The sequence below is a fragment of the Ranitomeya variabilis genome, chromosome 6 (assembly GCF_051348905.1).
Source record: "Ranitomeya variabilis isolate aRanVar5 chromosome 6, aRanVar5.hap1, whole genome shotgun sequence".
Taxonomy (NCBI): domain Eukaryota; kingdom Metazoa; phylum Chordata; class Amphibia; order Anura; family Dendrobatidae; genus Ranitomeya; species Ranitomeya variabilis.
The window spans coordinates 96,324,327-96,348,594 of NC_135237.1; the positions used below are offsets into that span (position 1 = coordinate 96,324,327).

A 24,268-nucleotide genomic window follows, 5' to 3' on the forward strand; every position below is an offset into this window, starting at 1 on the left:
CACTGTGGACATTACTCCACCCATCAATACTTAGGTTAACAATTTTACCCTCCAGAGCTGTTGCACATTGCTCCATTTCTCTGTCATACACTTGATCCAGCAGTTTCCCTGCAACATCAGCTCTGCTGGGTGGACTGTATCCTGGTCTCAGTGACTGAACCATATTAATGAAATGTGGGTTCTCAGTCAGACGGAAAGAAGAGTTCGTTGCATAAATAAACTGGGCAATTTTTTCATCAATCAACTCTTTTTCTAATCTGCTAGTTCTTATCACAAACCTATCTATGGTGGTTCCAGGAGGTAAAGTTTTTTTCTTCCTTTTGGGTGATGGTGATATGTGGCTGTGGGTGTCTGATGATGATGCTGCTGCTGCTAATGAAGCACTATCCTGGATGGATAACTCTGAAACTGTAGAACAGGATGATGGTGATCTTGGAGGTGGATAGTTTCCAGAATCCATGAATTCCCCTAAACAAAAAAAGTCAATGCTGTTATTTTATTGTTTATACAATTTCTGCTTATTGTTATAAGTTGTAAAGCGCTGCGGAATATGTTGGCGCTATATAAATAAAAATTATTATTATTATTATTGTACACAACACATCACTGCCCCTGCCCCAAAAGGAATATTTGTTTTTCTTCATAACTGTACCAAATAACAGTAACATGCAGTAATAATAAGAAATATAATTTTTCTCACACATGACCGTTTAGTCTTTAGAAATAGGATTCAATAAAAATGTTTACCAACCTGAAGATCCTGCCTGTTCAGAAGTGTTTCTTTGGTCATCTTCATCACCGCACTTCTCATGATGTTGCCTCATTCGCTCCACCAGGCCTTGCATCTCTTTGTTGCATCGTTTGCATTTTGCACGCATGCCTGCCTTACCGATAGGCGAAGGAGCTTCATTAAAATATTCCCAAACTGGGTCTCTTTTACGGCCTGCTGCCATTATAAGGAAAGAATGTAATAAACCTCAGATCGTATCGTACACACAAACAGATCCAGACTTGTCTGTCTGTGGCTATGCTGCAGTATTGTGCTCAAAGTTTCACTTTCATTTTCTTGTCTGCTTGCCCTTCCTCTTCCTCACACTTAGATTTACATTCTTCTTGGGTTGTGCAGATCTATTCCACTCCAAACAATCAGAAACATATTGTCTAACTTCTTGGACTTGGCACTGAAGGGGTTGATTCTGTATTCATAGGTTTGTAGAACAATAGCATTAAGGTCTTTTTCTCAACTCTGTTCATGTTGTAACATTTTTGCCGTGAAGAAGAGGCTGGGACCTCTGCGGAGTCAAATTCAGTTTTGAGAACTGCGTAAGTAAAGCGATCGTCTGTGATAATATAGGAGAGAAACTGCCCACTAATCCTACAGAAACCTCTGGAAGAGCATGGCATTGTGAATGTTACACATATACAGCCTTGATTCTACTGAGTTAAACAACTCAGCTTTATCTCATGATGGAAGAACCTTTGGATGGTAAAATATTTTCCTCAAAAAGCAGTTTATTGAAAAAAATCCGATTTAAATCAAAAAAATCCGATTTTTTAAAAAAAAAAAAAAACATTGATTTTTATCCACCCTGTCCTTGGCCCAGGTAAGACGCTTCTGGCGTTGTCTATTGGTCATGAGTGGCTTGACACAAGGGATGTGACACTTGTAGCCCATGTCCTGGATACGTCTGTGTGTGGTAACTCTTGAAGCAATGACTCCAGCAGCAGTCCACTCCTTATGAATTTCCTCCAAATTTTTGAATGGCCTTTTCTTAACAATACTTTCAAGGCTGCGGCTATCCCGGTTGCTTGTGCACCTGTTTCTACCACACTTTTTTTCCGTCCACGCAACTCTCCATTAATATGCTTGGATACAGCACTCTGTGAACAGCCAGCTTCTTTAGCAATGACCTTTTGTGACTTACCGTCCTTGTGGAGTGTGACAATGACTGCCTTCTGGACATCTGTCAAGTCTTCCCCATGATTGTGGAGCTTACTGAAACAGACTAAGGGACCTTTTAAACGCTTAGGAAGCCTTTGCAGGTGTTTTTGTTAATTCTAATTTACTGAAATGCATTTTTTGTTCTTGATTTCTTTGTGTTTCTTAAAGCCAGAAAGTTGCCATTTGAAATGACTTTAGTTTTGTGCCATGTCTGTGATCTGCTTTTTTTTTCTACAAAATCAACTGAATTAACATCCTCCAAGGCCGGTGATTCCATAATTTTTGCCAGGGGTTGTACACACACATAAGGAAAGACCTGTCAGTCAAGGCCAGATGGGCCGGGAAAATCCAGTGGGGAGCCGCCCAGTGGACTCTTTCCCTTGTGCCCCCAGTTCATCCGAACAAGGTAACCTCTAGCTATAGTATGTTGCCTGAGGTTAGGGCGGTAGGATTCTAGCTGATCTCTTATTTATTTAATAAATTATTTTTGTGCCGGAAAGAATCTGAAAAATCTGTGTTTTTTTCCCATCTTAATCACAAATGTATTTCTTACTTCTTGCTTATATTGCGCCCAATATAGTAGTGTGCAGAGGCTGTAATCACTCCCATCGTTTTGTCACAAATCTCCAGGAACCTTTATTTTCTGTGTAATGGTCTGAGCAGATTTTTCCTTTTTTAGGTTCATTGTTCCTGTACTATGTGGCAACAGCTGCCGCATGCAAACAAGGGCATTTGTTAGGGAAATGGTCATTGAAGTGAGTGCGCTTTGCTTGTAGGTCACCCTCCTGTGTGGATGCCCTGATAATGCGGAGTCTGCAGGGATCAGTGACCTATTGGAGTCATCCTCCCGGCCCGTACACCGTACCCCGGCTCTGTGCTCCCCGGCCGTTCTCTGGGGTGTGCCGCTTTTCTTTGAAGCTGGAGCTGAATGAGATGATGACAAGCTCTGCAGTATGAGGTGCAGGCGCTGTGTGTTTACAGAGTGCAGGTTAATTCTATTAACCTCCAGCCACTTTGGCTCTTATGTTGTAAAACGATCAGAAAGCTTCAGGATTCTGGTACCAGGCTTGGATCACAACCATTTCCAGATGTAGTCCCAAGGGGAAAGGCCTGCGAGCAGGATGGCTTCCAAGCATTGCATTGACGCTCTGCAGCCGGGAGTTCTAGGGTCGCTGCCACAGTCTAGGTCCTAGGATGAACAGACAGTCTGAGGCTGGAGAAAATGCTGGGAGTTGTAGTTACACAACAGATGGTGAGCCACAGGTTGTAGCCCACAGGCACAGTGAGCAGGGATATTGGGTGGTTATCAAGGGTAGAGGTGGTCTGACTGCAGGTTATTTGCTAACATTGCGACACATCAAACTGCACTGGATTATGTTTTTTCCTGTAATTACTTTTATTTATTTTTGTTAAGGTGGGCATGACCTATAGTAAATCCTTCCAGTGGTCATAATTAATTTAAGGGAATTTGTTGTCATATTTTTGCTATTCCATCTTAGAACGCCATGATGTAGGGGCAGAGACCCTGATTCTAGCGATGTGCCACTGAGCTTCTTGCTGCAGTTTTAATAAACTCCCTGTTTTCTTTGCGCAGCCTCCAATATAGAGCATCGTGACTATGGAAGAGTACATGGTGGTAGGTTTATGTGTCTTTGTGATAATCTCCTGCTGATAAATCAGGTATTTTATCAAAACTACTGGAAGCAGCCCAGTAAGTGACATTCCACTGGAATCAGGGTCTCTGCCCCTATATGGCAAAAAGCTGGTGACACCGTTTCCTTTAAAGGGGTAGTTCAGTCAGCTAAAAAGGCAGACTGTTTGTGTCAGCATCATAAAAACAGCATGCAGTCTTATTTAGAAGTTTGTCTTTGACTCCGTTCTGTCCAATGTTAACGTGACTGATAGTGTAAGTCTTACGCCATGACTGCTCTGTGACTTTTTGTCCTATTGATTGATTATTAGCTACAGCTGCAGTCCAAAGCAATACATGGATGGTGTGCAGGTGGGTGGGCTACAGCGGTCACTTCATGGGTGCAACCCCCAGTGGTACTACAGAATGTTAGCATGTAGCCTCAAGAAGACGTCTCCTTCCCCTGCTCCCTTACATGACGTCCTCACTGGTTTTTCTTTTTCCTGTGATGCCAACACAGACAGTGCCATTTCTTTTTAGTTAAGACAACTCCTCTGGCTTCCTCCTTTGCAGTGCTTTGCCGGCCATTACTGCCGCTGACTTCAGTTGTTGCTTGTTTGTGGGTCTTTCTGCCTGAAGTTTTGTGTTAAAGGGAACCTGGCGAGTCTGTCAGAACCACCAGCAATTGCCTCTACCCATCTATACACCCTGTATTACATTGGACACATAAACAGATCTTCAGAAAAGTAGTTATGTAAATGAAACCATAATTGATGGAGCGTTCGTTTCTCCAGACTGGACGGCCCACCTAACGTGTTATCATGCCCCTGTGGGCTTACAAGAGCCGGCGTCCTCGCCATCTGTACACATGCCTCGCGCGTGCATGCGTCCCTGTGCACTCCCATCATTGCACCTCTGAACCGTCTATATCCGTCCCGACTCAACAGAAGCCCACTGAAGACATATTACATTGGGGGGGGGCAGCTGCTTATTTTATCTAGTAAGACAGCCCCCTTCTGTGTCACAAAGGAAGTAATGGTCTGAAATTAAGAGTAGTAACGGTCATTAATGGGAATAATACCCTGCGCTGATGTGATAGATGAACTCTGACTATGAGTCCGTTCTTACAGCTGTAAAGTGACTTGCACAATAATGTTGTGTACATTGTGCATGAAACGGTAGCGTGATCAGTGCTGCTGTGTGCGCCGGTAATGACCTGTGACACTGTCCGCGGGATATAAAGCTGTTATTATACCTGCTGGAAGCAATCGAGGCAGGAATCCTCATCCGTGATGGTGCCATCCCGCCTGGCGGCCGCAGACTGATGGCTTACCTATGCCTGGCAGCGCGCCACCCAGTTGTCATTTCTACCTACGTTTTACAATGGGATAGCGTGCAATAAAAAAATTAACGCGTCCGCTCCGGACCCTCTTAAATCTAATTTATGGCACGGCTGACGTCAGCGCTGATAAGGCCGGCTACATATAATGGCTTTTCCTTTCCTATTGCGCTGTTCATATTTAACTATGGGCAAAGGTAAATTTGCACTGGTGGAACTGGAAACGCCATTTGCTTCCACCTTTATTGGCGTAAAAGGTGTTTTGGGCTATAAATGGGTAAATCCTGTTAACAATTAAATGACATAAACGGAAGTCTGCTCCAGCACATTTACCGTAGCGTCTGAAAAACAGGTCCATAAGTAACCGCACTCATACTTACCGTCAATTCAAGTTCTATTCATTACCCCATTACTTAATTTGCTCTGAAATATAGAACAATGAGTCCAAAGGTAAAATTACCCTAATTTTTAAAGGTTTTCTTTTTATTATTTTTCTTGGTATTTTAAAACTGGGGCTCTTGCTAGTATAGACAGCCTATGGTTTAGTTATTCCACGCTGCAGACCTTATTTCCTCCATGGTGGACACTCTTTATGAAATGAATTGTGTGTATGAAATCCTGGCAGTGCTCCTTAGATCCTTGGATTTGCAGTAAGCCATGCTTGGAAGTAGAGATCAGGTTTTATTAGGAGGGGGAAGTGTAAATCACTTGGCCGGTTTGTAATGCTCTGTTGCCCTCTAGTGGCAGTACTGTGAATGATTATACAAACATGGGTCAAGTTCAACAGATTTTATCAAGTTATGGGGAATAATAATTTTTAATGTAGTCTGGGAACCAATGAGGGGAAGAGTGATATGCATCCTAAATGGAAAGATCTACCTCGTTTCTTTATCCGGTCAGTGAACAAGTGATGCATCTCCATTTTTTTTTGTGATTCTTTTTTTTTTTTTTTTCCCCTCTTTATTTTGACATTCTTCACATACAGATTTTTTTTGTTTCCACTTGTAAAAGTGTCTTTAGACTGTTCTGCATTATTATCCTTTGAGTGACTCCCTTGTGTAAAGACCAAAAAATTGAGCACTAAACAAATGTTGAAATCTTATGGCAGATAAAAAAAAAAATCTTAATATTAACCCCTTCCCGACCCATGACGCCACGTAGGCGTCATGAAAACCTGTGCCAATCCGACCCATGACGCCTATGTGGCGTCATGGAATGATCACGTCCCTGCAGAGCGGGTGAAAGGGTTAACTCCAATTAAACCCGATCTGCAGGGACAGGGGAGTGGTACTTCAGCCCAGGGGGGGTGGCTTCACCCCCCCGTGGCTACGATCGCTCTGATTGGCTGTTTCACTTTCAACAGCCAATCAGAGCGATTTGTAATATTTCACCTAAAAAACTGGTGAAATATTACAATCCAGCCATGGCCGATGCTGCAATATCATCGGCCATGGCTGGAAACACTGATGTGACCCCCCCCACCACCACCACCGATCGCCCCCCCCAAGCCACCGATCTGTGGTCCGCTCCCCTCCGTCTTGTGCTCCGCTCCCCCGTCCTCCTGTCCGCTCCCCCCGTGCTCCTATGCCACCCCCTGTGCTCCGACGCCCCCCCGTGCCCCGATCTCCACCCCCTTATACTTACCGAGGCTCCCGGTGTCCATCCGTCTTCTCCATGGGCGCCGCCATCTTCCAAAATGGCGGGCGCATGCGCAGTGCGCCCGCCGAATCTGCCGGCTGGCAGATTCGTTCCAGGTATAGTTTGATCACTGTGATAGGTTATATCACAGTGATCAAAATAAAAAAAATAGTAAATGACCCCCCCCCCCCCTTTATCACCCCCATAGGTAGGGACAATAATAAAAAAAAGAAAATATATTTTTTTCTTTTTCCACTAGGGTTAGGGTTAGAACTAGGGTTAGAACTAGGGGTAGGGTTAGGGGTAGGGGTAGGGTTAGGGGTAGGGTTAGGGCATGTGCACACAGTGCGGATTTGGCTGCGGATCCGCAGCGGATTGGCCGCTGCGAATTCGTAGCAGTTTTCCATCAGGTTTACCGTACCATGTACACCTATGGAAAACCAAATCCGCTGTGCCCATGGTGCGGAAAATTCCGTGCGGAAACTCTGCGTTGTATTTTCCGCAGCATGTCAATTCTTTGTGCGGATTCCGCAGCGTTTTACACCTGTTCCTCAGTAGGAATCCGCAGGTGAAATCCGCACAAAAAAACACTGGAAATCTGCTGTAAATCCGCAGGTAAAACGCAGTGCCTTTTACCTGCAGATTTTTCAAAAATCGTGCGGAAAAATCTCACACGAATCCGCAACGTGGGCACATAGCCTTAGGGTTGGAATTAGAGTTAGGGTTGGAATTAGGGCTAGGGTTGGAAATAGGGTTAAGATTAGGCTTGTGGTTAGGGTTACGGATAGGGTTAGGAGTGTGTTGGGGTTACAGTTGTGGTTAGGGTTAGGGTTGTGATTAGGGTTAGGGTTGGGATTAGGGTTACGGGTGTGTTGGGGTTAGGGTTGTGGTTAGGGGTGTGTTGGGGTTAGTGTTGTGATTAGGGTTATGGCTACAGTTGGGATTAGGGTTAGGGGTGTGTTGGGGTTAGTGTTTAAGTTAGAATTGAGGGGTTTCCACTGTTTGGGCACCTCAGGGGTCTCCAAACGCAACATGGCACCACCATTGATTCCAGCCAATCTTGCGTTCAAAAAGTCAAATGGTGCTCCCTCCCTTCCAAGCCCCGACGTGCGCCCAAACAGTGGTTTACCCCCACATATGGGGTACCAGCGTACTCAGGACAAACTGGGCAACAACTGTTGGGGTCCAGTTTCCCCTGTTACCCTTGCAAAAATAAAAAATTACTTGCTAAAACATAATTTTTGAGGAAAGAACAATTATTTTTTATTTTCACGGCTCTGCGTTATAAACTTCTGTGAAGCACTTGGGGGTTGAAAGTGCTCACCACACATCTAGATAAGTTCCTTGGGGGGTCTAGTTTCCAAAATGGGGTCACTTGTGGGGTGTTTCTACTGTTTAGGCACATCAGGGGCTCTGCAAATGCAACGTGACGCCCGCAGACCATTCCATCAAAGTCTGCATTTCAAATGTCACTACTTCCCTTCCGAGCCCTGACGTGCGCCCAAACAGTGGTTTACCCCCACATATGGGGTACCAGCATACTCACAACAAACTGGGCAACAAATATTGGGGTCCAATTTCTCCTGTTCTTGTGAAAATAAAATATTGCTTGCTAAAACATCTTTTTTGAGGAAAGAAAAATGATTTTTTTATTTTCACGGCTCTGCGTTGTAAACTTCTGTGAAGCACTTGGGGGTTGAACGTGCTCACCACACATCTAGATAAGTTCCTTGGGAGGTCTAGTTTCCAAAATGGGGTCACTTGTGGGGGAGCTCCAATGTTTAGGCACACAGGGGCTCTCCAAACGCGACATGGTGTCCGCTAATGATTGGAGCTAATTTTCCATTCAAAAAGCCAAATGGCGTGCCTTCCCTTCCGAGCCCTACCGTGCGCCCAAACAGTGGTTTACTCCCACATATGGGGTATGATCGTACTCAGGACAAACTGGACAACAACATTTGGTGTCCAATTTCTCCTATTACCCTTGGGAAAATAAAATATTCCGGGCCAAAAATCATTTTTGAGGAAAGAAAAATTATTTTTTATTTTCACGGCTCTGCGTTATAAACTTCTGTGAAGCACCTGGGGGTTTTAAGTGCTCACTCTGCATCTAGATAAGTTCCTTGGGGGCTCTAGTTTCCAAAATGGGGTCACTTGTAGGGGAGCTCCAATGTTTAGGCACACAGGGGCTCTCCAAACGTGACATGGTGTCCGCTAGCGATGGAGATAATTTTTCATTAAAAAAGTCAAATGGCGCTCCTTCCCTTCCGAGGCTTACCATGTGCCCAAATGGTGGTTTACCCCCACATGTGAGGTATCGGTGTACTCAGGAGAAATTGTCCAACAAATTTTAGGATCCATTTTATCCTGTTGCCCATGTGAAAATGAAAAAATTGAGGCTAAAATAATTTTTTTGTGAAAAAAAAAAAGTACTTTTTCATTTTTACGGATCAATTTGTGAAGCACCTGGGGGTTTAAAGTGCTCACTATGCTTCTAGATAAATTCCTTGGGGGGTCTAGTTTCCAAAATGGGGTCACTTGTGGGGGAGCTCCAATGTTTAGGCACACGGGGGCTCTCCAAACGCGACATGGTGTACACTAAAGATTGGAGCCAATTTTTCATTCAAAAAGTCAACTGGCGCTCCTTCCCTTCCGAGCCCTGCCGTGCGCCCAAACAGTGGTTTACCCCCACATATGAGGTATCAGCGTACTCAGGACAAATTGGACAACAACGTTCGTGGTCCAGTTTCTCCTTTTACCCTTGGGAAAATAAAAAAATTGTTGCTAAAAGATCATTTTTGTGACTAAAAAGTTAAATGTTCATTTTTTACTCCCATGTTGCTTCTGCTGCTGTGAAACACCTGAAGGGTTAATAAACTTCTTGAATGTGGTTTTGAGCACCTTGAGGGGTGCAGTTTTTAGAATGGTGTCACTTTTGGGTATTTTCAGCCATATAGAACCCTCAAAATGACTTCAAATGTGAGGTGGTCCCTAAAAAAAAATGGTTTTGTAGATTTTGTTGTAAAAATGAGAAATCACTGGTCAAATTTTAACCCTTATAACTTCCTAGCAAAAAAAAAAAAATTTGTTTCCAAAATTGTGCTGATGTAAAGTAGACATGTGGGAAACGTTATTTATTTTGTGTCACATAACTCTTTGGTTTAACAGAATAAAAATTCAAAATGTGAAAATTGTGAAATTTTCAACATTTTCGCCAAATTTCCGTTTTTTTCACAAATAAACTCAAAAATTATCGAACTAAATTTACCTCTAACATGAAGCCCAATATGTCACGAAAAAACAATCTCAGAATCGCTAGGATCCGTTGAAGCGTTCCTGAGTTATTACCTCATAAAGGGACACTGGTCAGAATTGCAAAAAACGGCAAGGTCATTAAGGCCAAAATTGGCTGGGTCATGAAGGAGTTAAGGGGAGCAGTGGGAATAAAATTAAAAAATAAAAAAAAGAGCAAAAACTGGCCATTGTTGACTTGTGGATTTAACAAGGGTGTTTAAAATGCCAGTGTTTTGTCATGTAAAAAAAATAGAATACAATTTCAGAACTTTTTCTACCCTTTTAATGTTACCTGTAAACTGTATAAGTCAAGTCAGAAGCAAAACTCAAATTGTTTTGAGGGTGGAAATAAAAAATAATACGCTAAAGTAATGTGGGTGCATAAGAATTAGCCAATCACGTTTACACTCATGTACAATAGTAGTCAGAGCACCGCTGCCATCATTCAATGATTGTAATTAACCCCATATAAAGGGTAGCTGTTCTAGCACGAGTTTCCTGACGTTTTCTTAGTTACATTTTATTGCAAAAGCCGTGGTCTGTAAACTGCTTACAACACAGCAAAGGGATCTCATTGTTGATAGTTATTAGTCAGGAGAAGGGTACAAATACACATTTTTCTGCAAAGTATTTGATATACAATGGAACACAATCCCTTAAAAATTGATGCAAAGACTAGAAGAAAATTGGTCTTGCTAGGCTGCCAGCAGGCCAACAGAAGCATTAAAGGAGCTGCAAGAATTCCTGGCCAGTACTAGTTGTTTGCTGTATGTGATAACAATCTCCCATATTCTTCATATGCCTGACCTGTCTGCTAAGGTGTCAGGACGGAAGACTTTTCGTACAGAGAAAAATATTCAAGCCCAGTTGTGCTTTGCCAAAACCTAATATTAAGTCTGGCAGAGGCATGTGAGAAAGCATGGTTTTAATTCCAAAAGGTATGTTTGGCACAAAGTCAACACTCTTATCAGCAAAAGAGCACCATATCCACAGTGAAGCATGGTGGAGGCAGCATTAGGCATTTGTGCTGCTATTGGCAGCTGTAGGTGCCATTTTCCGAGACCTGTAGCATCTCCATTTTTTGTGATCTGTGGCTGTGTGGGGGCTTAATTTTTTTTTTCTATTGATGTTATTTTTGTGCCGATACAATCTTTTAATCGCCCGTTATTGCATTTTAATGCAATGTTGCGGTGACCAAAAAACCCCCAGAATTCTGGCATTTAGATTTTTTTTTTCTCGTTACACCGTTTCCAGATCAGATTAATTCATTTTATATATTGATCAGGCACTTCTGAACGCGGCGATATCAAATGTTTTTTTTTGTTTCTTTTTAAAATTTTGAATGGGGGGTGCTTTTTAACATACGTTATATATATATATATATATATATATATATAATACCCGAAAAATTGGAACAGCACAACTCCTATACTTAGCTTCAGGTGCAATGCCCATAGACCACCCGTCCACCGGTCGTCTCCAATCAATATTCTGAAAGAGCAGGCAGCACTCCAGTTTTCAAGAAAATATGCAGGACTTTAATGAACCCACATGTCTCAGCAACGTTTCGGCTCAACTGAGCCTTTCTCAAGGCTTGAGAAAGGCTCAGTTGAGCCGAAACGTTGCTGAGACATGTGGGTTCATTAAAGTCCTGCATATTTTCTTGAAAACTGGAGTGCTGCCTGCTTTTTCAGAATATAAATATATATATATATATATATATATATATATATATATATATATATATATATATATATATATATATATTATAATATATATTTAAAAAAAAAAAAAACATTTTGTTTTATGTCAATAGTCTCCATAGAAGGTGTGGCAGAAGTGCTCACTTGCTATGAGTGCGGCCCATCCAGCAATGCCAACCACAGGAGTCCTGGCAACCCTGGCTGATGCTGGCCATTGCCTTTCTGATATCCCTGGGTGGAGGGATGGGATGCCCGGTTACTCCTGATAGGGACATACACGAGCCTTTCAGCTGATAATCAAGGTGTTGAGGAAACATGTTGGGGAGGCACACAGGGTCAGTCCAGGGCTGGCTAGTGGTCAGGGCTCTCTGTGGACTGCCCTTGTAAAGGCGGGAGTCTCGGATGCCAGGATCAGCCTAATAACGGACTGACCGGGATAATACCGGGACCCCCTCTGGAGACCGCAGAAAAAGGAATACAGTATGTGGTGAGACTGTTCCTTTTATTCTGCAATGCCCATTGTATATGTGGCCTATAGCCAGTTCCTGTATCTGCATGCTATGTTCAGTAAATGTTAGGCTAGCCCTTTTTTGACCAAAGTCATGGATATGTTCTCTCAAACAGGGATTTGCACTCTCTGCTTGTGTGCATGAGTTTTCATATGTGTGACTCGTGTCATAAACATATCTTCCCGATCAGGGAGTTGAACGATCTGTTATATATTAATTGTATTGTGTGTTGGTATCGCTATTTCGCACATCATTTTACAGAGGTGTTGAACCTCTATTTAGGAACTGACTAGTAAAAGTTAAGTTTTAAAACCGCACTCGTGCAAATTTTTCCTTGTTTATATAGCGCCATCATATTCCACAGCATCGTCCTCACTGTTCCCGTTGGGGCTCACAATCTTAATCTCCTATTAGTGTGGCTTTGTGGTGTAGGAGGAAACCCAGGCAAACTTGGAGAAAGTATACAGACTCCCAGGACCCCAGCGCTGCAAGGAAACCATGTTAACCCCTGAGCTACTGTGCTCTCATCTGTCTGCTATCTTGTACGATAGATTCATTTTACAATAATTTAGCCCCCCATTGTGTATACTTCTGTTTTACACTTACCAAATCTATTTTACACTTGTGTTTATCTTGATCATCAAATGATTAGGTTGATACTCATTGTTTGATGTGCTAGGTCACCCTACAAAAAACTACAACTTTAAAAAAAAGTGTATAAAACAAAAAGAAAAAAATTTACCCACCTCCCCAAAAAACCCCACTCACCTTCCCCTCTCCAGTTCACCCCAATGTAGTAGTATTTTACAAGCATCAGGCCAGAATGACTGTCCGACAATCATTGTTGGATTAGTAGAGAATCAAAGAGGTGAGGGATAAGGATGTGCATTGGTTTTATGGCTTTGTAGTTTTATTTTTTACACTTTTTTTTTTTTTTTTCAGTATTGAGTTAAACATCCCATTTATCAGGAAATCGCTTGTTGTATAAATTAGGTTTTATGGAAATTGAAATATTATTGATATAATAAACCTTGAATTCTCACACTGGCCCCTAAGCCTAAGGGTACCGTTACACTAAACTACTTACCAACGATCACGACCAGCGATATGACCTGGCCGTGATCGTTGGTAAGTCGTTGTGTGGTCGCTGGGGAGCTGTCACACAGACAGCTCTCTCCAGCGACCAACGATCAGGGGAACGACTTCGGCATCGTTGAAACTGTCTTCAACGATGTCGAAGTCCCCCTGCAGCACCCGGGTAACCAGGGTAAACATCGGGTTACTAAGTGCAGGGCCACGCTTAGTAACCCGATATTTACCCTGGTTACCATTGTAAAAGTAAAAAAAACAAAACAGTACATACTCACATTCTGATGTCTGTCACGTCCCCCGGCGTCCACAGGGTTACGCGCTGCTGCCGAGAGCTTCCTGCACTGAATGTGTCAGCGCCAGCAGTAAAGCAGAGCGCAGCGGTGACGTCACCGTTGTGCTCTGCTTTATGGCCGGCGCTGACACAGTCAGTGCAGGAAGCTCTGAGCAGCAGCGCGTAACCCTGTGGACGCCGGGGGACGTGACAGACATCAGAATGTGAGTATGTACTGTTTTGTTTTTTTTACTTTTACAATGGTAACCAGGGTAAATATCGGGTTACTAAGTGCGGCCCTGCGCTTAGTAACCCGATATTTACCCTGGTTACAAGTGAACACATCGCTGGATCGGCGTCACATACGCCGATCCAGCGATGACAGCGGGTGATCAGCGACGAAATAAAGTTCTGGACTTCTAGCTCCGACCAGCGATATCACAGCGGGATCCAGATCGCTGCTGCGTGTCAAACACAACGAGATCGATATCCAGGACGCTGCAAAGTCACTGCAACGTCACGGATCGTCGTCGTTCTCGCTGCAAAGTCGCTTAGTGTGAAGGTACCTTAACAATAGACCCTCACTTCCTGCTGTGAGCAGCTCACTTTTCCATGGACATAGACCACAGGACGCTTGCTCTGACTCATTAACTTCTACAAGAGAGCTTTCTAAGCATGCTTTTATCTTGCTGAAAGTCATTGTAAAATTGAGAAGGAGAGCTACTGAACTAAGAGGAAGTGGGAAAATTGTAAGATTTCTGATTTTTTATTATAGATATAGAAAATTTAAACCTGATTTTTTTTTTAACTTAAACTGTAGGACAATTACTGTTAAACATTCCACTAAAAGTCAGTAAACCCACCAACAAATTCACTCTCAAGGGTTGATAAAGCTGAAATATTGGACGTTGTGGTCTAGTATTACTTTCTGTCACTCCTACCACAAACAACATGCACAGGTTTCATCTGTTCTCTCGTTTTACACCACACACGGATTATTAGCACTGGTCTGTAACAGTCTGATTATCTCCGGTTTAGAGGGATCACTTGGTGCCAGTGTATCTGAAAATGACATATCAATATTTCATTGTTTGACTTGGGTTTGGATGTTTGTTTTTTTTTTCCCTTGAAGACTTTGGCCAACATTGCCAAAAATATTTTACTACATGGAACATATAAGATCAGGTTGGATTGGAGAGGGGAGAGTTTGGTAAGAGGGAGAGAGATTAGTGGAGAGTTACAATAGTCCAGATGAGACTGAATAAGAGCTGCAGTAAAGGTACCTTCACACTAAGCGACTTTACAACGATAACGATAGCGATCGGTGACGTTGCAGCGTCCTGGCTAGCGATATCGTTGTGTTTGTCAGGCAGCAGCGATCAGGATCCTGCTGTGAGATCGCTGGTCGTTGCTGAAAGTCCAGAACTTTATTTCGTCGCTGGATCTCCCGCTGACATCGCTGAATCGGTGTGTGTGACACCGATCCAGCGATGTCTTCACTGGTAACCAGGGTAAACATTGGGTTACTAAGCGCAGGGCAGCGCTTAGTAACCCGATGTTTACCCTGGTTACCATTGTAAAAGTAAAAAAAAAAAAACACATACTCACATTCCGGTGCCCGGCGTCCGCTTCCCTGCACTCCTCCTGCATCCTGTGTAAGTGCCGGCCGTAAAGCAGAGCGGTGACGTCACCGCTCTGCTCTGTGGGAGATGCCGGAGATGTTCGGCGCTGACACAGGATGCAGGAGGAGTGCAGGGAAGCGGACGCCGGGCACCGGAATGTGAGTATGTACTGTGTTTTTTTTTTTTTTACATTTACGATGGTAACCAGGGTAAACATCGGGTTACTAAGCGCGGCCCTGCGCTCAGTAACCCGATGTTTACCCTGGTTACCCGGGGACTTCGGCATCGTTGGTCGCTGGAGAGCTGTCTGTGTGACAGCTCTCCAGCGACCACACAACGACTAAACAGCGACGCTGCAGCGATCGGCATCGTTGTTTGTATCGCTGCAGCGTCGCTTAGTGTGAAGGTACCTTAAGAGTTTTTGCAGAGTCAAAAGTAAGAAAAGGTCAAATTCTAGAGGTGTTTTTGAGGTACAGGTGACATGAGCGGGCCAGTCATTGGATATAGGGAGCGATTGAGAGAACTGAGTCTATTATAGCCCCAAGACAGCAGGTGTGCTACTGGGGAGTAATAGTGGAGCCGCACACGGAACCGGCAATATTGGGATTAGGTAGGTTAGGAGAGGGAGGAAACACAAGGAGTTCAGTCTTGGACAGATTCGGTTTTAGTTTCTGTTAGAGACCACAGACATTCACTGGTATTCTGTAATAATGCAGGAGGGATATCAGGAGTAGAGGTGTATAATTGGGTGTCATCAGCATGGAAATGGTACTGGAAACCAAATCTGCTGATGGTTTGTCCAATTGGGGTAGTATACAGGTCCTTCTCAGAAAATTAGCATATAGTGTTAAATTTCATTATTTACCATAATGTAATGATTACAATTAAACTTTCATATATTATAGATTCATTATCCACCAACTGAAATTTGTCAGGTCTTTTATTGTTTTAATACTGATGATTTTGGCATACAACTCCTGAAAACCCAAAAAACCTGTCTCAATAAATTAGCATATTTCACCCGTCCAATCAAATAAAAGTGTTTTTTAATAACAAACAAAAAAACCATCAAAAAATAATGTTCAGTTATGCACTCAATACTTGGTCGGGAATCCTTTGGCAGAAATGACTGCTTCAATGCGGCGTGGCATGGAGGCAATCAGCCTGTGACACTGCTGAGATGTTATGGAGGCCCAGGATGCTTCAATAGCGGCCTTAAGCTCATCCAGAGTGTTGGGTCTTGCGTCTCTCAACTTTCTCTTCACAATATCCCACAGATTCTCTATGGGGTTCAGGTCAGGAGAGTTGGCAGGCCAATTGAGCACAGTAATACCATGGTCAGTAAACCATTTACCAGTGGTTTTGGCACTGTGAGCAGGTGCCAGGTCGTGCTGGAAAATGAAATCTTCATCTCCATAAAGCATTTCAGCCGATGGAAGCATGAAGTGCTCCAAAATCTCCTGATAGCTAGCTGCATTGACCCTGCCCTTGATGAAACACAGTGGACCAACACCAGCAGCTGACATGGCACCCCACACCATCACTGACTGTGGGTACTTGACACTGGACTTCAGGCATTTTGGCATTTCCTTCTCCCCAGTCTTCCTCCAGACTCTGGCACCTTGATTTCCGAATGACATGCAAAATTTGCTTTCATCAGAAAAAAGTACTTGGGACCACTTAGCAACAGTCCAGTGCTGCTTCTCTGTAGCCCAGGTCAGGCGCTTCTGCCGCTGTTTATGGTTCAAAAGTGGCTTTACCTGGGGAATGCGGCACCTGTAGCCCATTTCCTGCACACGCCTGTGCACGGTGGCTCTGGATGTTTCCACACCAGACTCAGTCCACTGCTTCCTCAGGTTCCCCAAGGTCTGGAATCGGTCCTTCTCCACAATCTTCCTCAGGGTCCGGTCACCTCTTCTCGTTGTACAGCGTTTTCTGCCACATTGTTTCCTTCCAACAGACTTACCATTGAGGTGCCTTGATACAGCACTCTGGGAACAGCCTATTTGTTGAGAAGTTTCTTTCTGGGTCTTACCCTCTTGCTTGAGGGTGTCAATGATGGCCTTCTTGACATCTGTCAGGTCGCTAGTCTTACCCATGATGGGGGTTTTGAGTAATGAACCAGGCAGGGAGTTTTTAGAAGCCTCAGGTATCTTTTGCATGTGTTTAGAGTTAATTAGTTGATTCAGAAGATTAGGGTAATAGGTCGTTTAGAGAACCTTTTCTTGATATGCTAATTTGAGACAGGTTTTTTGGGTTTTCAGGAGTTGTATGCCAAAATCATCAGTATTAAAACAATAAAAGACCTGACAAATTTCAGTTGGTGGATAATGAATCTATAATATATGAAAGTTTAATTGTAATCATTACATTATGGTAAATAATGAAATTTAACACTATATGCTAATTTTTTGAGAAGGACCTGTATAGGTTGTGTGACAGAGTAACTGGCATTGTAGAGGAAGGGAGGTACGTGTCACTGCGCATGCAGCAGTCAGTGATGTGAAACTGGAATGTTTTTGTGTTTCTAGCACACTAGGTGCTGAGAGGCCCATGTACAGAGTTAAATGGGCCGGTTTTATGTGAGCACCCACGTTGTGGGTGGGAGGGTGCTCACCGCACCCCTTTACCTGCAGGACCTGCAAGTGCTTGAGGACCTGCAGTGAGGTCATGATCACGTGACCGGTACATGTGATATAAAATCTGGACCTGTAGTTCAGTCTGTGTGTGTCTTGGGAGAGGAAGCACTCCCATGTAGCTCTAAGGAGGAGCTGAGGTCAGTGTGTGGTGTCTGCAGGTACCTGCAGAGAGAGGACTCTGTTGAACTTTTTGTTCTGTTTTTCAATTAAGCCAGGAAGGCTCTGTTTTTTTGTTTTCTGAAGCCTGCCTTGGTCTATGTGGACTTTAATAAACCAGCAGGTGTTTTACCACCAAAGTGTTCCTGCGTCTACCTGAGGAAGCAGCTAAGCGTGGCAATTAGTGATGAGCGAATATACTCGTTACTTGAGATTTCCACTCGGGTGACCTCCAAGTATTTTTTAGTGCTCGGAGATTTAGTTTTCCTTGGCGCAGCTGAATGATTTACATCTGTTAGCCAGCTTGATTACATGTGGGGATTCACTAGCAACCAGTCAACTCCCACATGTACTCAGCCTGGCTAGTAGCTGTAAATCATTTGTCACGGGAGACCTAGGTAGGAAAGAGCTGATAACCCGGGCCCCTGCGATTTCCCTCAGACTAGGGAAACCCTGACTGACCCTCTCCCAGAGTTTATACTGATGGTGTGCATGTCTGGGCCTCCACCCTCACCCTATCTCCTGTTTCAACCCTAGGCTGAAACCACCACCCTCCCCACCAGTGAAGAGACCACACTCCAATACCCACAGTTAGCACAGACAAGGATAACGGAAAAATAAGCACCACGCCGCAGTCACTCAGGAATACACTATAAATGCAAAGGGCAAAACAAATACAAATATGGGAAGGAGAAAATAAGACAAAGGGAAATACACCACCAGCAACGATACTCCAACTACTTAGCTCACAACTCCAAACCGAGATAACCACGCACAAGACAGAAGCTATAATCGGCGACGCCCAATGTTCAGGAGAACTATTTAAAGGCAGTGGGCATGGCCCAGCTTCCAATCCGAGCACTAGGTAAATTAACCCCGGACCAGCTAGATAAAATCTAGCCGACGCCAATGAGCGCATAGTGGATAAAAGCGGAATTACTGCTGTCTGTCGGACGACCTGGTCTGAACAGCGTCCGACATGACATCATTCAGCTGAGATGAAGAAAACTAAATCTCCGAGCACTAACAAATACTTGAAGGACCCCCGAGCGTGCTCAGGAAATCTCAAGTAACGAGTATATTTGCTCATCACTAGTGGCAACCCCTCACAGAAGAAAAGGTGTGGGCTCGGACTGAACCCTGAGGAACCCCGACAGTAAAGGGTAGAGGAGCCAGCAAAACAATCAGTGAAGGAGCAGTCAGCGAGGTAGGAGGAGAACCAGGAGAGAACAGGATCCATGAGCCCTATAGAGCGGAGCATAATGAGGAGGAGCTGGTGATCCATAAGGGTGAATGCTGCAGAGAGATCACAAACGTGCCTTCATTGGCAGCTTGTTTAGACTCTAAGGATACCATGAACGGGCCTTTTTCGGAACACTCGTTCTTGATAATTGTGTAGTGTAAATGGACTGTACAGGTATCCATACACGTGAGACCTATGAATGCTTGTGCCCTCCTTTGTTGTTTATGCTGACACTAGCATAGATTTATTGTTGGGGATTAATGGGAATAATTTTTTATTTTTTTCCCAGGGGGAGAAGCACATTTAATTTTGGCCTTATGAAAACACTCGTATTGTATTCTATTACACAGTCATTTAGTCCTTGCCAATTCATTAGAGCTTGCTTTCAGCGGGTGAGATGACATGGGCGGGTGAGATGACATGGGCATACTACCGAGACAATCGGAAAATGCTATATGGTTACTGCAGAGCCATATCATGTATAAGTACTACTGCCGGAGAGGCTCGGATAACCTCTCTGTGAAGGAAGAGTTCATTATTGTTACACCAATATCTGGCATGAGGGTGGTTTACATGGCAGACGTCCATAAACCCAATGTAGGCTTGGAAAAGCAACAAAAAAAAACACATGTACCCTAACTGGTTGATTTTTTTTTTTTTTATTACAATTTGTCTTATGTGGACGATATAGAAATAACGGCTTTGGTTAAATTTTTTAAATGGGTGTTACCTGATTGTGTTTTACTCCGGAAAATGTAAAAGTATCTCTTGATGTGTTTAACAGAGGTAAGACCTCTGGAACATGACTCAGTCTTTCTCCAAGAGCTTAGCATGGTAACTATGGGCAGGTTGTTTTGGATCACACACACTGACAATTGGCCTCAGAACCTCAGAAACTGCAGCCTGAGCAGCTCTGATCACGTATGTATAGGGAATAATCGTAGGGCCAATTCGCAGGAGGCAGAAAATTCTATGTCCTTTCCATTGTACGTGTGTAAATACAACCGCATTCTAAACAAGGGCAAGGATTTTCAGTCACCTACATATTTGCCACCTGGGAACCAAAAAACAAGCAATAATGTAAGATCTTAGACAAACAACAAAACCATAAGGAACAAGGATTTCTAAAATATAGCTTTTAATAGACCAAAAGTTACAAAAATGTTCAAGCTTGTAGGTAGGAATGTTCCAAAAGGTAAAAAAAAGGAATCAACAGGGAAAGATTACAATGTATCCTAAGGAGCCCTAGTAAAGCACTGCGCTGAAACCTGCCTGACAGTGGAGGTTGGCACCCTAAGTTTCTGCGGCTGGCGCTCCCACTCCTCGACGGCTCTCCCGGATATCCCTAAATAGAAAAAAAAAAAGTGTCCCAATACACCCCGTTACCCATGAAAAAAACACCGAAAGACTAGTGAAAAAAATTTCAAAAAAATTGGAAAAATAAATAAACAATGTTTTATATGTCCTCATTAATGACAATCCCAATACTATAGAGGACATAGGCTATATGGATAAGTAAGGGATCTCGTTAATGGCCACTTATCATACCACTATCCATAATGGGACCATAAAATCATACTCAATGTGGCACAGAAAAACATGAGCATATCATGATAGTCATGTTCTTATCTGTTTTATAATTCCATCATAGGGATTCCCATGTAGATTAGAACCTCAATCAGGCATCAATAGTATGAAACATTCCTCGCATCGTCTCACTAGAATGCACACAGCAACATGGGATCTCATTGTCAGCCACTAATCAAACAGCATCCATCATAGGACTTATACGAGGATGTACTCTAAGGGTACCGTCACACAGTGCCATTTTCATCGCTACGACGGTACGATTCGTGACGTTCTAGCGATATCGTTACGATATCGCAGTGTCTGACACGCAGCAGCGATCAGGGATCCTGCTGAGAATCGTACGTCGTAGCAGATCATTTGGAACTTTCTTTCGTCGCTTGATCACCCGCTGACATCGCTGGATCGTTGTGTGTGACACCGATCCAGCGATGTGTTCGCTTGTAACCAGGGTAAACATCGGGTAACTAAGCGCAGGGCCGCGCTTAGTAACCCGATGTTTACCGTGGTTACCAGTGTAAACGTAAAAAAAACAAACAGTACATACTCACATTCCGGTGTCTGTCCTCCGGCGGCCCTGCGCTTAGTAACCCGATGTTTACCCTGGTTACCCGGGGACTTCGGCATCGCTCCAGCGCCGTGATTGCAAAGTGTGACCGCAGTCTACGACGCTGGAGCGATAATCATACGACGCTGCGACGTCACGGATCGTGCCGTCGTAGCGATGAAAATGGTACTGTGTGACGGTACCCTAAGTGGCACAAAAATAGACAAATGAGTAAATCATAATAGTCATATACTCATCTGGCGGCTGAAGTATTTTGCAGTTCAATCAATCACAGAGATGCTCATGTGAATAAGGGCCTCAATCAGGCATCCATTGCTGCACACTTGCACGTTGGGTACATCCTCATATAAGTCCTATTATGGATGTTGTTTGATTAGTGGCTGACAATGAGATCCCATGTTGCTATGTGCATTCTAGTGAGACGATGCGAGGAATGTTTCATACTATTGATGCCTGATTGAGGTTCTAATCTACATGGGAATCCCTATGATGGAATTGTAAAACAGATGAGTACGTGACTATTATGATATGCTCATGTTTTTCTGTGCCACATTGAGTATGTTTTTATGGTCCTATTATGGATAGTGGTATGATAAGTGGCCATTAATGAGATCCCATGTTATGATTCTGCACTATTCTAGTGGGACAATGAGAGTAATTTTTTGAGTATATGACTATTACATCCTGTTTACCCACATTGCTACAATAGTTGTGATACCATCATTCTTTTTCATATACACTGCTCAAAAAAATAAAGGGAACACTAAAATCTTTATTCATTACATAGTGGAATATGTTGAGAACAATAAAACCTAAAAATGATCAACATAAATCACAACTAATATCCCACGGAGGTCTGGAGTTGGAATGATGCTCAAAATCAAAGTGGAAAATGAAGTTACAGGTTTATCCAACTTCAGTGGAAATGCCTCAAGACAGGGAAATGATGCTCAGTATTGTGTGTGGCCTCCACGTGCCTGTAAGACCTCCCTTCAATGCCTGGGCAGGCTCCTGATGAGGCGGCGGATGGTCTCCTGAGGGATCTCCTCCCAGACCTGGATTAAAGCATCCGCCAACTCCTGGACAGTCTGTGGTGCAATGTGATGTTGGTGGATGGTGCGAGACATGATGTCCCAGATGTGTTCAATCGGATTCAGGTCTGGGGAAGGGGCAGGCCAGTCCAGACGCTTCAATGCCTTCATCTTGAAGGAACTGCTGACACACTCCAGCCACATGAGGTCTGTCATTGTCCTGCATTAGAAGGAACCAAGGGCCAACTGCACCAGCTTATGTTCTCACAAGGGGTCTGATGATCTCATCTTGGTACCTAATGGCAGTCAGGCTACCTCTGGCGAGCACATGGAGGGCTGTGTAGCCCTCCAAAGAAATGCCACCCCACACCATTACTGAGCAACTGCCAAACTGGTCATGCTGAAGGATGTTGCAGGCAGCAGCTCGCTCTCCACGGTGTCCCCAGACTTTGTCACGTCTGTCACATGTGCTCAGTGTGAACCTGCTTTCATCTGTGAAGAGCACAGGGCGCCAGTGGCGAATTTGCCCATCCTGGTGTTCTGTGGCAAATGCACGGTGTTGGGCTGTGAGCACAACCTCCATCTGTGGACGTCGGGCACTCAGACCATCCTCATGGAGTCAGTTTCTAATCATTTGTGCAGACAGATGCACATTTGTGGCCTGCTTGAGGTCATTTTGCAGTGCTCTGCACAAAGGCTGAGGTGGCAGTCCTGCTGCTGGGTTGTTGCCCTCCTACGGCCCCCTCCGCGTCTCCTGGTGTACTGGCCTGTCTCCTGGTAGCGCCTCCAGCCTCTGGACACTACGCTGACACACAGTAAACCTTCTTGCCCACTGCTCGCATTGATGTGCCATCGTGGATGAGCTGTACTACCTGAACCACTTGTGTGGGTTGTAGAGTCTGTCTCATGCTACCACGAATGTGAAAGCACAAACAACGTTCAAAGGTGACCAAAACATAAGCCAGAAAGCATTGGTACTGAGATGTGGTCCCCACCTGCAGTACCACTCCTTTATTGAGCGTGTCTTGATAATTGCCAATAATTTCCATCTGTTGTCTATTCCATTTGCACAACAGCATGTGAAATTGATTGTCAAACAGTGTTGCTTCCTAGGTGGACAGTTCGATTTCACAGAAGTTTGATTTACTTGGAGTTATATTCTGTTGTTTAAATGTTCCCTTTATTTTTTGAGCAGTGTATATTATAATAGGCTAAAATTTTACTTATCCATATAGCCTATTTATCTATGCCCTCTATAGTATTGGGATTGTCATTAATGAGGACATATAATATTGTTTATTTTTAAAAAAAAAATTTCACTATTTTTTTTTTCATGGATAACGGGGTGTATTGAGTATTGTGTATTTTTTTTTCCTATTTAGGGATATCAGGGAGAGTCGTCGGAGTGGGGGTGCCAGCCGCAGAAACTTAGGGTGCCAACCTCCACTGACAGGCAGGTTTCAGCTCAGTGCTTTACTAGGGCTTAGGCTGGTTTCAGACTTGCGTACGGGAGTGCTACGGATGGCAGCGTACTTCTTCCCTTCTTCCTCCCTGAAACCACGCCATTGGGTACGCAGGGACGTACGCTGTTTGCGGATGCCTCCACATGCGCCGTTTGGACGCAGTGCTGAACGCAACATGTTGCATTTTGTTGCGGTCGGAGCAGCGTCCAAACGGCGCATGTGGAGGCATCCGCAAACAGCGTACGTCCCTGCGTACCAAATGATAAAGATAGGTACGCAGAACACAAGGAGGCGTAGGCGGAGCGTTTGCGTGGTTTCAGGGAGGAAGAAGGGAGGAAGTACGCTGCCATGTCTGGTTCCTTAGATCCACTTGATACAGTAGAAACAATATATCACTCTTTGTGCTCGGTTCTATACACCATACCCACTTTTCTATGTGGCTCTATTATTTCCTTGTGTATCTGTGTATAAACAATCCTCCTCCTCCCTCTAACTGCCTGAGTATTACGTCTTTGGATTTCCACACTGGAGTCCTTTTTTT

General features: G+C 43.9%; 1 protein-coding gene across 1 annotated transcript in view; it reads left to right on the top strand.

Moving 5' to 3' along the window:
* Positions 1-24,268, top strand: part of TAX1BP1 (Tax1 binding protein 1) — a 152,097-nt gene that overhangs the window by 75,205 nt on the left and 52,624 nt on the right. The window lies entirely within an intron of this gene.